General features: G+C 44.9%; 1 protein-coding gene across 5 annotated transcripts in view; it reads right to left on the bottom strand.

The window, feature by feature from the left end:
* The window catches only part of SYTL2 (synaptotagmin like 2), a 108,846-nt gene extending 104,701 nt beyond the window's left edge, over positions 1–4,145 (bottom strand). For all 5 annotated transcript variants that reach the window (XM_036324766.1, XM_036324767.1, XM_036324768.1 and 2 more), the window contains exon 1: positions 4,011–4,145. The gene's annotated coding sequence lies outside the window, so the exon portion shown is untranslated. The remainder of the gene's footprint in view (positions 1–4,010) is intronic.
* Between the last annotated feature and the right edge of the window lie 9,725 nt (positions 4,146–13,870).

The raw sequence follows: 13,870 nt of genomic DNA, 5'->3' as shown, positions 1-13,870 counted from the left end.
TTTTTTTTAAAAATAGCATACACACTTGCATGCAATGCAAGTAACAATACCCTTGACACTTGGTCCTCATAGTAACCCTGGTAGGAGATGGTAGAGTAGAGGTCATTATCCCCAATTTACAGAAGAGGAACTTGGTTCAGGGAAGCTACCTGTCTGCCCAAAGTCAAACAGGTAATAAAATGCAATGCCAAAACAATGACCTTGTCTAAGGCTTTCTCCTTTCTTACTGTGCAATTTGGCTTTAGAATTTTCTGCTCAAATTTTGCACATCAACACCAAAGAGCAACCTTTTCTGTTACATTTGAGACATTTCAGACACTTGAGTCCCTTAAAAAGGATCACAGCTTGACCCTTTGACGCAGGCAGCAGCCCCACAGCAGGCGCTTCTCTCTGCTGGATGCTAAATGACACAGGTGGGTTATGGGGGTGGGAGGATAAACTTTGGGGGTGCAGAAACAAGATTAACCTTTATGATGCTTTCAATTCTTCATAATGCTCTGCATCCTTTCAAAAACAATCTCAGATAGTTCTCAGCTTTGACAATAATTCAATCAAAAGTAAGGCATTCATTTGTTCATTTAAAAAATATTTACTCACTCACTCACTCGTGCAGAGAAAAAGACTCAAAAGGCTATATCATGAGTCTAGGTGTACTGATTATTAGTATATTATGAATGCTAATGTATTTTATCTTTTTTACAATGAATATGTATAGCATTGGAAATAAGAAAACAAACAACAATGATCTCACTTACATGTAGAATTTATAAAGAGCTGAATTCATGGAAACATGGAGCAGAATGGTGGTTGCCAGAGATTGGGGGTGGGGGAAATGGGGCGATGCTGGTCAAGAGGTACAAAATTCCAGTTATAAGATGAGTAAGGTCGGAGGTTCTAACGTACAGCATGGTGGCCACAGTTAACAATACTAAATTGTATACCTGAAAGTTGCTAAGACAGTAAATCTTAAGTGCTCCCACTACAACAACAAAAAAAGTAGCTATACATGTATCGAAGCATCATGTGCACACCTTAGACTTACACAACAGTTGCATGTCAATTACTAGTATATCTCAATAAAGTTGGCAGGTGGAGAGAGAGAAAAAACCAAACAATTATGATTATTTGATTTTTAAAACATTTTCTTCATTCTGAAAAAATGGGGGAAGGGGTTACCTCTACAGGGGATTGAGAGCTCTATCACTGCGAACCAAGCAAACAATACTCTAAGCCCCAGACCAGAACCTTTGCCTTGCTTCTCCATCTGAATACTCTCAGCCCCCAAGAATTTAAAATAATATGCCAGGACACCAGTGTTATACAAAGATTTTGGAGGGAGAAAAAAAATATATATATATATACACCAGATTCAACATATAAAATCAAATGAAAAAATTGCATAAATCCTTAAATCATTTTCAAGCTCATTGGTGTCAATCTGATACCCTTACTCTTACCTCACCCTCATCCCCACCCCCTGGGGCACTGGTCAGTCTTCCTTGCTCTTAGAGACTCTTCTATGGAAAAGTTTAGGAAGCCCTAAGACAGTGATGGTGAACCTTTTGAGCTCAGCCTGTCAGCATTTTGAAAAACCCTAACTTAACTCTGGTGCTGTGTCACATATAGAAATTTTTTAATATTTGCAACCATAGTAAAACAAAGACTTATATTTTTGATATTTATTTTATATATTTAAATGCCATTTAACAAAGAAAAATCAACCAAAAAAATGAGTCCGCGTGTCACCTCTGACACGCGTGTCATAGGTTCGCCATCACTGCCCTAAGAGCACCATCTGATTCCCCCCCACCCCCCCCTTTTGAAAGAGTGGCAACCTCATTAATAACATCACTTTTACTGTTAGTTATTTTTTAAGTCAAATTTTTCTTCATCTACTCTATCTTTCAAAATTCTTTACAAAACAGGTGGCAGCAAACATGTTGCCAGGGAAACCCAAAAGCCAAAGGAGCATCGTTAGCTCTGCCTCCCTTGCAGGGGGGAGGGGGAAGAGGAGTGTCTGGCCTGGCGCCCTGGGCTCTGAGGGCTACCTCTGGGCTCCCTCACATTTCTGCAGGACAGCAGACTGCTCTGCACAAGGTGCTAATTCAGCCATTCCACAGGTATTTCCTGAGTGAAGCCGGAGAAAGGCCTCTTAGGGGGCAGTGGGATCATTCCCAAGCCAACGGTCAGGGCTAACGGATCAGATGTGGACAATCAATCTTTCATTAGACCTCAAACCACCTCTAGGATCCAGCAGCTGGGCCCCTGCCCCATCCACTCAGAGCAGCTGGGCAGGGACAGGCAGGGGCTGTGGAACAGGACTGCTGCCGGGGAGAGGCTAAGGCAGTCCCGGATCCACACCAGAACCACTGAAACTCTTGCACCCTGAATGACCTAACACCTCTAAACGCTTCGAACAGTGTCTGGCACCTAGTGAGAACTCAATCTTCGGTTTTGCTGGTACTATTCCAGCTTGCCCTTCCTCAAGGAGCATCAAAACAGTGGAAAGAACACAGGTGTTAGATTCAGAGAGACCGGATTTGAGTCCCAGCTATGCCACTTACTAGCCATGTGACTAAGGGACGCGATCGTTCGGAGCCTCGGTTTCATTTGTAAAATGGGGTCAAGGGCAGTATCCCATCCTCACCGGGCTTTGTGAGAACTAAGGACACATTATATGCAAAGAAAAGTGTCTGGCCCATAAGTGCTCCATGAAAGATAGGCAATACTGCCACTGGTTTGCATCACCCCTTCCCCACCCCTCTTGCAGGGTCCTGGAATCTGATTTCACCTGGAAGCCACAGTAAAGCAGAAAAACTACAGTGGGGAGGGAATGAAGGGTGTGTGGGGGGGGGGGGGGGGGGAGATAGGGAAGGGAAGGCTGAAGAACTTCCAGCAAAGTCCCCAGTTCCTTTCAGCCACCCTCCTCTGGCTGCTCCATCCAATTGACAGCTGGGGCCACTATTCCCTAGTTGGGAAGGCTGCCCAGAAAGGGACAGGAAGCTGGACAGCGGTTTGAATCCATCCAATCTTCCCGTGTTTGTCTGTCTGTCTGAACCCCACTGGGCTTCCTCTGCACATGCCTGCCAGGCTGAGGGGGTCAGGAGGCTGACAGTATGACTCACAGCTGTTCTTATCTGGGCTTCCATCTCCACCCAGAGCCCCAAAGTCTGGAGGGAGGCTGTTGGTCACCACCCAACATTAAATGAAAATGAGGACTTTTGACTAACCTGGGGGATCTATAAAGGGAGGAGGGAGAAAGGGGAAGAGGGGGGAGGCACGGTGGGTGCAGAGAGAGGCCCACTTCCTACACGCTGGAGGAGCCCATGACTTAGCGCCAGAGCGGTTGGCTTTCCACTTCAGACAATGACAACTAGCAGTCCTGTCATTTATAACTCACCGTGGGGCAGGTCTGCGTGTAGGAAGAGAATTCCAAAAACCAAATCTGCTTATTTTCCAAGTATAAATCATCCCCAAATCCCCTTCCCAACATCCCACCTGTGTGGCCAGTGGTCCTAGAGCGCTGCCTAAGTCACCTGAGCAATTTGGGGCAGTCCCTCTGCAGCCAGGTCCCGCCAGCAGCCAGCCCCGACCGGGCTCAGTCCTCAAAAGCCCCAGGAAACCCCAGCGCCCAGCGGAGCCCCCGCCGGCCCAGGCACCTCGGCTTCCTGGAGCCTCCACCCCCTGGGCAGCGCAGCTGGCCCTTAAGTAGGTGGGGAATTGACCAAGGAAGCTTGCCGGCCGCCAAAATGCAGTTGACGTGTTAGAACTCATAAGACTAAAAAGCACCATTCAACCCCAACGCCTTCATTGAACAGCGAAGGAAACAGAGACCCAGAGAGGGAGCGAAAGTTGCCCGAGGCAACACAGCGAGTGGGCAAAAAAGTGGAGACTAGCACCCGGGAGCGCTCCGAGGGGCAGCCGGGCAGGGAGGGCGTCCCGCCGCCTTCCGCATCCTCTAACCCGCGGCCGGAGCCAGGTGTGCAGCCCTCAACCCCGGCGCGCCTTACCTTCCGCCAACCCGGGAGCGCGAGCCTCCTCTTCCCTGCGGGGCGCTGGCGGCTCTGCCCCGCTCGCCCGCCAGCCCGGCGGCCCAGGTGTCGCCCTGCGGCTGTCAGCGCGGGGCTGAGTGCTGGCCCCCCCCCGCGGGCGCGGGCGGCGCTGGGGCTCCGGGCGCACCGGCCAATGGCGCGGAGCCTGCTCCCCGCCCCGCCCCGCCCTCGCCGCCCGCGGGCCCCAGCCCCCTGCCTGCCCTTCGCCCACCCTTTCCAGCCCCTATCGGTTTGCTGCTCCTCCTGGGCCCTCACGGTCCCCCTGCCCGGCCTTCTCCAGCGCACATGAACCCCGAAACAACTTATTTACTGCGCAGAGTGCAGCGCTGTTATGCTGTGACCACTGTGCCTTAAGGGACGTTGGAGTCGGAGAGCGAGGAGGGAGAGCGAGGAGCGCTCCACTGGGGTCAGCCACCCAAGCAGGAACAGGGGCGCTGAGTGGTGTGGAGCCTGGTGACCCCAACAAGATGCTTCACCTACTCTGGGCACCAGTTTGCTCACGAGTTAATAGGTAAAAAGATACCTCCCAGGTTGTTGTCAGGATTCAATGTGATGCTTTAGGTTTCCAATAAACACCGGGATCAATGGTTTGCGCGAGCTGTAGGGCCTGAGCCACCCAAGGGGTGTGCAGTGAGGACTGGCAGGATGCTGGAAGGTGCTGGCTGGTGTGAGGCATACCTATAAACGCAGTGTGACATTACAGCCAATTTGAAAAAATTACTGATGAGGTGGCAGACCAGGCAAACTTCTGAAATTGGTGAACCTTAAGGCCTTCTCCCATCTTCCCAGTTGGTGCTGTCCATCCACCTGAGGGTGGCCCAGGTCTGCGTTGGATTCTTCCAAAGATCTTCCTTCTCCCGGACTTACAAATGCGGGATTCCCAAGGGCCTCATTCAGCGCTGGGGGCAGGACTGCTAACCTGCTTAGGAATCCATGCACTGTGTAACGTGGGTAGTCTAGCTTTCACCCAAACTTGTGGAGTCTGCTGTGTCCCTGTGTGGGGTGAGCACTCAGCATGCAGAAGGGGATCAAGCTGCTCGTCTTGCCTTTGGTGAGACAAATTTGCAAATAATTTCTATTTAGGGTAATGACTGCTTTAAAACTACAAAGTGTTTAATAGTCGCACACTGGACAAATAGGACAAGAAAAACTTAATTAAGGTGTGGCCAAGGTAAGTCTTGAGGGGGGAGGGGCTATAACTTAGGTGGGATGGAAGCAGGAGAGAGCAGTGGGTGCAGAGAGGCAGGGAAGGCATGGAGAGATGCCTGACATATATAGTGGCTGTGTGACAGGCAGGCAGAGATGAAGCTAAGGTAATCGATACAGGCGGGTGGCGTGCCTGCGGGAAGCAGCTGTATCCTGTTGGTGATGGCTGCTGGTGAGTGATTTTAAGCAGAGGAGTGGCATGACCTCATTTGCTTTGGTGTCTCACTTTCAGTGTTGATAGCACCTTCCTTGGTTATCTCCTCCTGCACCTCTCCAGCCTGGAGGGCAGGTACTGGGTGTTGCTCACCTGTGTGGGCCTTGCATCACCTGGTCCAGTGTTTGCTAGGCCCAGTGTCACTCCTCCCCAGGAAACAAACAGCAACTCCTACCTGCTAGGGAGAGCCTAAGGATTCTCACTTTAGGCCCTGGGGCAGGCAGCTGAGGGAGATATTTGGAGACGGGGTCTTGTTGGGGTCCCTCAACCCATCCAAAGTGGTTGTATGGCTCCGAGGTTAAAAGCTAGAGCTCCCACGTCAAATGGCCAAGTTTCAAATGCTGTCCCCTCCTCCCCCACTTTCTACCAGGACCTTAGGCCAATTACTTCTCTGTGCCACCGTTTGCTTATTTGCTACAGAGATGACAATGCTCCCCTCTAAGGCGACTGTGAACATGAAAAGGAGAAAGGGCATGTGTTTAGCAGAGTGCTTGGCACATAAGAGTACCGAACCAATCTCAGTTAACATGACTGTAGCAAGTCAGCAGTGGCTTGTTCCTTTTAACTTACAGTAGACTGCCACCCTTCAAAGTGGTTTGGGTGACACTTAAATTTCTCAGAATCTTGGTTCATATCAAAGAGAAAGGCAAGGGGGTAGGGATAGTGCAGTAAAGTTATTAAATGTATAGACTACGGTGCATGTCCCAACTCCACCAGTAAACTAGACAAGTCACTTAGCCTCTTTAAGCCTCTGTTTCTCTCCTTTAAAATAGAAATAGTGACATTACCTGCCCCTGTAAGGGAGAAGCTGTAATACACATAGCACATTGCTTGTCCCAAGGTAAGATCTCAATAAATAATAGTATCCTAATTGTTGCAAGCAAGGTCTTATACTTTTTGAAAAGAGAAGCGTAATCTAGCAGTAATGCATTTGGGAGGGGGAAGTATACTCCTGGAAGAAAACTAAATCTAAATGAAAAGGTTAGTGTTGGATCTGTGAAAAATGAGTGAGACAGAAGTGAGCTCAGAAACCTGCAGGTACAGCACGGCCTGAAGGAATTTTCTAGTGGAAGTGGGTTATTTAGCCCAAGCCGGTGTGGCTCAGCGGTTGAGCACTGACCTAGGAACCAAGAGGTTGCTGCTTCGATTCCCAGTCAAGGCACATGTACAAGTACAAATCATCATTTGTACAAGCCACGGGAAGCAGCCAATCAATGATATTTCTCTCTATCCCTCTCTCTCTAAAAAGAAAAATTTCAATAAAAACATATTTTAAAAAAATTTTAAATTTGGAACCTCTGTCTGACCATAGATAAAATTCTTACAACTCTACAGAACTGAAATGAAATGGAGTGCTGTTAGCAGGGTGGGGGATGACTGCTCTCTCAGCCGTCCTCTGGGAATGGTGGAATGCCACAAGGCTGGCGCTTTCCAGTGAGAACCTGGGATTTAACCTCTAACACCACCCAGCTGTGAGTTTGTAGCGTCACAGGCACAGGCCCAAGTTGTTTCGTTTTATGAGTTAGTTGGCAGTAAATATTTATTTGTGGAATAGGTAAGGTGTGGTTCCTTCTGGCTTAAACTATCCTCCTCTCTATGTCTGACCCAAGGAATCCTTCTCCTACATCAAGGCCTGGGACAAATGTCACAAGATTCTGGCCTCCTATGTTGAATGACAATCCTTCAAACCTCTCCAACTCCCATAACGTACTCCTCAAGCGTTTTCTTGGCATTGGTTTTGTTCTGTCTTTACAGCTTGGGTAGACAGGATATGCCACACTCCACCAGTTTTAAAATTCACCCAGTTCAGGAATCCCTTTTCTAGTTGTGTTTCTTCTTTACCACCTCCATCTCCCTGCCACCCCTCCCCCCAACCCCATCTCCACCCCAAATGGGCACTCAACAAATGCTTATTAAATTGCATTGGCAGGAAGGTCTCTCATCACAGACATGTTAAAGAGAGTGCCTCTTTTGCCACCATACAAAAGTAAAATAGAAAAAAAATAACTTCCTTGTGAGACATCACTTTGTCTTGAAGCTATGTAGATTTACAACTTCTTACCCACCAGAAATGTGAAGATATTGCTGAACTTCTGTGCCATTACATCTAGTGTGGTAATGTGGTGAGGTGACTAATACCAGTAGGTATCAAATGTACAGCAGTTAGAACACAATTCAGTCGTGGTACTGAGTCACCAAAGCAGGAGTTTGGTTTTCTAAATAGTTTGCAAATACTGAATATCTTTTTAACTTTTGGAAGTACAAAACATTGGCCTCGAATCAAACTGTGTTAGCCATCTCTCCACAGTCTTTAATAATGCCTTGCTTTTCTACGGGGCTTTGTATTTTTTCAAAGCTAATTCACTTTGATTATCTTGTTTGATCTTCACATCAACCCTATGACATAGGAAGGGCAGCTATTGGTGCCTGCATTTTACAGATGAAGACAGGAGGGACTTGAGAGGATCAGGACCTAGGCCCAGCCCAAATGGCAAACCAGCGACAAATTCAAGGCTGGAGCCCAAGTATCTACTCTACTAGAAAGATTTCTGATATTCATGGAGACCGTGACATCATTATTTATAACCTTTAAGAACAAAAATATAAATTAACACATAATTTATATGTATGTGTATACATTTTGACACAGAGTTTAACCTCTGTGGTGATCATATCCCTCAGAGATGGATGTGTAATAATCAGAATCTACCACATCAGTGCCTTTCATCTGGGCTTTCTTAGCATGCATTCCAACATTAATTATTCTGTTAAACAATTTCTAGCTTTATTTTATCAGTGTTTTAGAACTTTTCTTATTTTAATGCTTAAAGAAAGAGTGAATAGAAGACCTCCATTTACTAGGAGATACCTGGAATAGTCAAATACAGAAAGTAGAACAGTGTTTACCAGGGGCTGGGGGAGTGGGTATTGGGGAGTTGTTGAGTAGTTTCCTTGTGGGATTTTGAAAAAGTTCAGAGATGGATGATGGTTGCAGAGCAATGTGAATGTACTAAATGCCACATTTAGAACCATACATTTAAAAATGGTAGATTTTATGTATGTTTTACGACAATAAGAAAGTAGAATACTATCTTGTTTTATTAATATGAGATTCCCTCTAGTAGAAGGGTCGTTATATCACATAATGCTTTTCATTTCTTTTTCTTTTTTTTTCTTAATTCACCTTATCTAAGAGCCATTTACACTTGCTGTAGAAAAAAAAGATAGTGATCTGTAGGGAGCCCTACTAATCTTTTATTAAAAAATCCAAAATGAGGTTGAGGTTTATGTGATAAGGTGAGATATACTACATTATTACAGCTACTATTAATCCAATGTTTCCTACCTGCCAGGTATTGACTAAATGCTTTTACCTATTATTTCCTGTAATCGTCTGAGCAGCACTAAGAGGTAACAGATGAGAAACTGACTTATATGAAGGAAAAGTTAATTGCCCAGAGCTACACAGCCAAACATCTTCCCAGGTGGCTATGGACACTCTGGGACTAGCTACCCAGGAGGTAGTAGAATCTCCCTTTACGCTTCAGTGGTCTGGGTTATGCACTTGACTAAAGCAGGGTACGTTCCTCAAGTATTCCTTAGGACACTACTGCCTGTCTGCTGAAATTACTGCCACCTTCTCTTTAACAGAATCACTGTGCCCTGTGTGACTAGGCCTGTGCTGACCCACAAGTAGCTACTGAGCCCTAGAAATGTGACTAGTCTGGATTGAGATACACTGTAAGTATAAAACACCCACACACAAAAAAAGTAAAATAGCTCATCAATAATTCTATATTGATCACATGTTGAAAAGATAATATTTTGGACATACTGAATTAAATCAAATATATCAAAATCAATTTCATCTGTTTCTTTTTATGTGTGTGTGTGTGTGTGGCTACTAGAAAACTTTGAATTAAATATGTGGCTCTCATATTTCTATGGGACAGGCTGCTCAGGGCTGTTTAAGTCACTTTCTCTACCTCAGTTTCCCCCCTGGGGAGGAGGAAAATAACCTTTGTTTCCTGATGAGTCAGTTGGAAGGTCTCCCTTCACCTCCTTCCTACCATTGTGCCATGTCCAGAGAGGGCCTTTTGAGTCATTACATCCAGGACAGGTGAAACACTTACATATGTGACTTACCATTGTGTTCATTACTCCGCCTCGGAGCTCAAAATACAATAATTATAAAGCGCTGTCATTACTACTGACTCGTGTTTGTATCCCCTTTTCTGTTTCAAGTACAGAGAGATATTGATGAACCATACACTTCAAGAATGTGATGCCTGGTAAAAATGAAACATAATTTTGTTCCATCCCTTGTTTATTCACTTACTCATTCATTCAGTCATGTATTCATTTCACATTACAAATATTTATTGAGTGACCATTATGTACATGGTATATTGCTATGAGGAATTCAAAGATGAACCAGATTAGTGTCTGTTACTGATTCTATTTCAAAAATATATTAGTTTATTTCCTTGCTTTTTATACTTTTTATACATCACAGGCAGCCTATCATGAAAAAGGCTTAGACTAGGGTAATAAAATCTAGTCCTGGTTTTATGAGTTATATGAAATAAGTCGGTCTCTTCAAATCCAAATCTCAGGTTTTTCACCTATAAATTTGGAAAGGATAAATATATTCAGTTTGTCTATTGTGAAAATAAAATAATAGAAATGGTAATCTATATATTACTATTTCTTACTTGTTAAAAGGCATTGATTAGCTCAGCCAGAGCGGTTCAGTTGGTTGAGCAGCATCCTGTGCATCAAAAGGTTGCCAGCTCTATTTCTGGTCAGGGCACATACCTGGATTTTGGGTTCGAGCCCCAAGTGGGGCACATTTTCCTTCTCTCTCTCTCTCTCGTCTCTCTCTCTGAGCATGCCCTTGGGTCAAGATTAAAAAGTAATTACATTAAGGTTAGGCTGCATAGATTCCAAAATATTTTCCAGCTTAAAATTTCAAGTTTTAAAATATTATGATTTTAAAGTAATCATTTTCTGAATATCAACATTTACGTGTACCAGAGTCATAATTTTCAAGGCAATTCTTTAGCCATGAATCTTACAGGATTTAAATGTACAAAATACTAGAATGTGTCTGGAAATGGTGCTTATTCATTTGCAGAAAAATCTCTACATCCACTATTTTACAGCGTTTTATCCTCTGCAACTATTTCAGCTCTCTGTTGGTGTGTAGGAAACCACTCCAAAACATAGTGGTTGTAACAACAACGACTTATCATGTCTCAGGATTCTGTGGGTTGGGCTGCTATTATTCTGCTCACTCTCCACCTGGGGTTACTTATGCTGCTCCATTCCGCTGAGCGCTCAGCTGAGGCTGGGACATCCGCGAGGGCCTCGCATCCTCTGGGGCTGCTCTCCACAGCTTCTCCTCCTTGAGCAATCTAAGCCCCAGCTCCTTACATGGCAGCCAGAGTGCAAGCACTACAAGAGACAAACCCCAATGTGCAAGTATTTGTGTCATGTTTGCTAATGTTCTCTGGCCACAGCAAACTTTGTGGTCAAATTCAGAGTTGACTTGGGGGAGCCCAAATATCTGGAGGCATGTTTCATCGGGGACCACCAATGTCCTGGTCTACCACCACAGCTTCCATTCAACCGCGTTCTGGCTGAGACCTTATTGCCTCCTCTCATGCTTCAGCATACACCACCCCACTCTTCACTCTGTGCCTGTGCATACTTCTATGCCTGCTATGTCACACTCCACTTTCATCATCAGTTTATATTCTGATCTTTCCTCACCAGAATGAGAGGGTCTTTTTTTTTTTTTTAATCCTCTCCCGAGGATATTTTTCCATTAATTTTTAGAGAGAGTGGAAGAGAGAGGGAAAGACAGAGAGAAACATTGATGTGAGAGAAAAACATCAATTGGTTGCCTCCTGCACACTCCCTGACCAGGGCCCTGGCTGGGGAGGGGCCTGGAACCAAGGTACATGCCCTTGAACTGAATCAAACCCAGACCCTTCAGTCCACAGGCTGATGCTCTATCCACTGAGCCAAACTGGCTAGGCCAGAGAGGGGGTCTTGAATAAGAGAAGAGGCAGTTTCTTATTCCTCTCTGAATGTTGAGCATTTATCACAGTATTTCCACATAGGGGATAATTAATAACATCGAACCACATGGAATTGAAATCTTCAGAACTTTACCAAATATAAAGGGTAGAACATCCCATTTCAGACTGTACCAGGGCAAAGATGCCTAACCTAGGTTCTTTATTTTCACTAATCTCGGTCTGAAATTTATCATTTCCTTCCATTATATACTAGTATGTAAGCACCAGACCACAATAGTATAATCAGGAGGCGTGTAAGCTCATCACCAATAGAAACCCTGAATTTTTCCTATCACATCACAGTTGGCTTGTTGCAAATATTGTAACTATTACAATTGAGAAAATAATTTTAAAACAATTTGAACAACCCATTTTGGTGTGGTGGGTTTTCTCTGTAGTCCTAGATGTCTTGTTTTATTCCATTTAGAAATATTATTCTGAGGAGTACATGGGCTTCACCACACTGCTCAGGCTGCCATGGCACAGAAAAGCGGGAGAACTCCTGACCAGAATAAGCTCCTGACTTGGGAGACGTTTACCCTTGGGAAGACCCCCCACCCCCACCCCACCCCCACCTTACCCTACCAGAGCAGCATCGACATTGTCTTGTTAGAAAATCAAATTCTCAGGCTCTACCACAAACCTCCTAAACCAGAAACTCTGCCGGTGGTGCCCAGCAATCTGTGTTTGTACAAGCCTTCCAGGCGATTCTGATGCATACACGAGTCTGAAAGCCACTGAACTAGGAAAAACAGTCATGAGTTAAAACTGAGGTCTGCAGGGGAGCTGAGGACCATGTACTCCATCAATAAGTATAGATAAATAGCTATTTCTTCAACACTGAAAAAAGTACTGTAGGGTGGTGTTCTATATCTGAATTTGAGTGATTATAATGCAGGTGTATTCATGTATAAAATGGCTTTAGGCTCTGCCCTTAGTAAGATTAGTGAATTTTACTGTGTGTAGATATCAATTCAAAAAATAAATATATGTAAGTGCAATACATAATCACTGCCTTTAAGGAACGTTCCATTCAATTTAGAAGTCTACTTATTCAATCATTCGTTGAGTAGCAGACAGTGTGCTGGATCGTTAGTGACTGCGCCAGGCATGAAATCTATCCTCATGAAGTATACATTCTAGTAGGGGAGTCCGAAAATAAACAATTAGGAAATAGTGATTAGGTCCATTGTAATTATGAATAATATGCACCACTAAATAATTACTGTATTTCGTTGATTCTAAAGTGTAGTCTTTTACAGTTTAAGGATATGTCTTACATTCTATGGTTGCCAGTTAAATTAGAAGGGCTCTTCTAATGATACATAAAATAATGATGCAGCCCGGCCGGTGTGGCTCAGTGGTTGAGCATCGACCTATGAACCAGGAGGTCACGGTTCAATTCCCAGTCAGGGCACATGCCCAAGTTGTGGGCTTGATCGCCAGTCAGGGGCATGCAAGAGGCAGCAATCAGTGATTTCTCTCGTTGAAGTTTCTCTTTCTCTCCCTCTCCCTTCCTCTCTGAAATCAATTTAAAACAGACCTGTGCATTTCAGTTGATGGCATCTTCGATTTTGTGAAGTATGATAAATTCTAAACTGTTAAGTATTATAGGAGTTAAGATATATGTAGATCTATAAGCATCCCACGATTCAACAAGGGCTTCAAGGACAAGGTGAGACTTGAGCCAGGTTGAAGAAAGAGAGGATTTTGAAGAGAGGAAGCACAGGGTCAACTGGAAATGAAGAACCCAAGCAGAAAGGAGAAGCTATGACTGAGAGGCACAGGTCTGCCTGGGATAGGGGAGAGGGAGTGTGAGGAAGCAAAGGGAACTGAGTGGCTAATAACTTGAAATCAGGTTATGAAGGCCTAGAAAGTGGAGCGAATGGTGCAGTTTTTAAAAGGGAGCAACTGAAGATTTCTGAGCAGAAGATAAAAGGTTAGGTCCAACTTCAGCGTGTGCCATGAACTCAGCTACAGGGGCCAGGTGTATATGTCTGTTTTCAGTGTTTGGTCATCATTGTTAAAGGAAGGAGACACACTGCGCTGGTGCTCAAGGAGGTTATGAGCTCATGGCCGAGCCAGGACAAATACAAGAGTACTGCATACATGTGAGCCTGTGGTAGGGATAAAGGAGCCCACCCCCAGCCTCTCCTGCAGACCCAGTGGGAGAGCGCCCTCACCATATGTTATTACTCTCCAACAGTCAGACCGGAAGGGCTGACTGCACTGGACTACAGTGTCTTCCTCCCTTTAAAATCCTACTCTTTCTTCAACCTGGCTCAAATCTCACCTTATCCTTAGAGCCCTTT

Source organism: Myotis myotis, unplaced genomic scaffold (assembly GCF_014108235.1).
Source record: "Myotis myotis isolate mMyoMyo1 unplaced genomic scaffold, mMyoMyo1.p scaffold_m19_p_10, whole genome shotgun sequence".
Lineage (NCBI taxonomy): Eukaryota > Metazoa > Chordata > Mammalia > Chiroptera > Vespertilionidae > Myotis > Myotis myotis.
The sequence above is the reverse complement of the archived record's forward strand: the minus strand, read 5'-3'. Positions and strand labels throughout refer to the sequence as shown.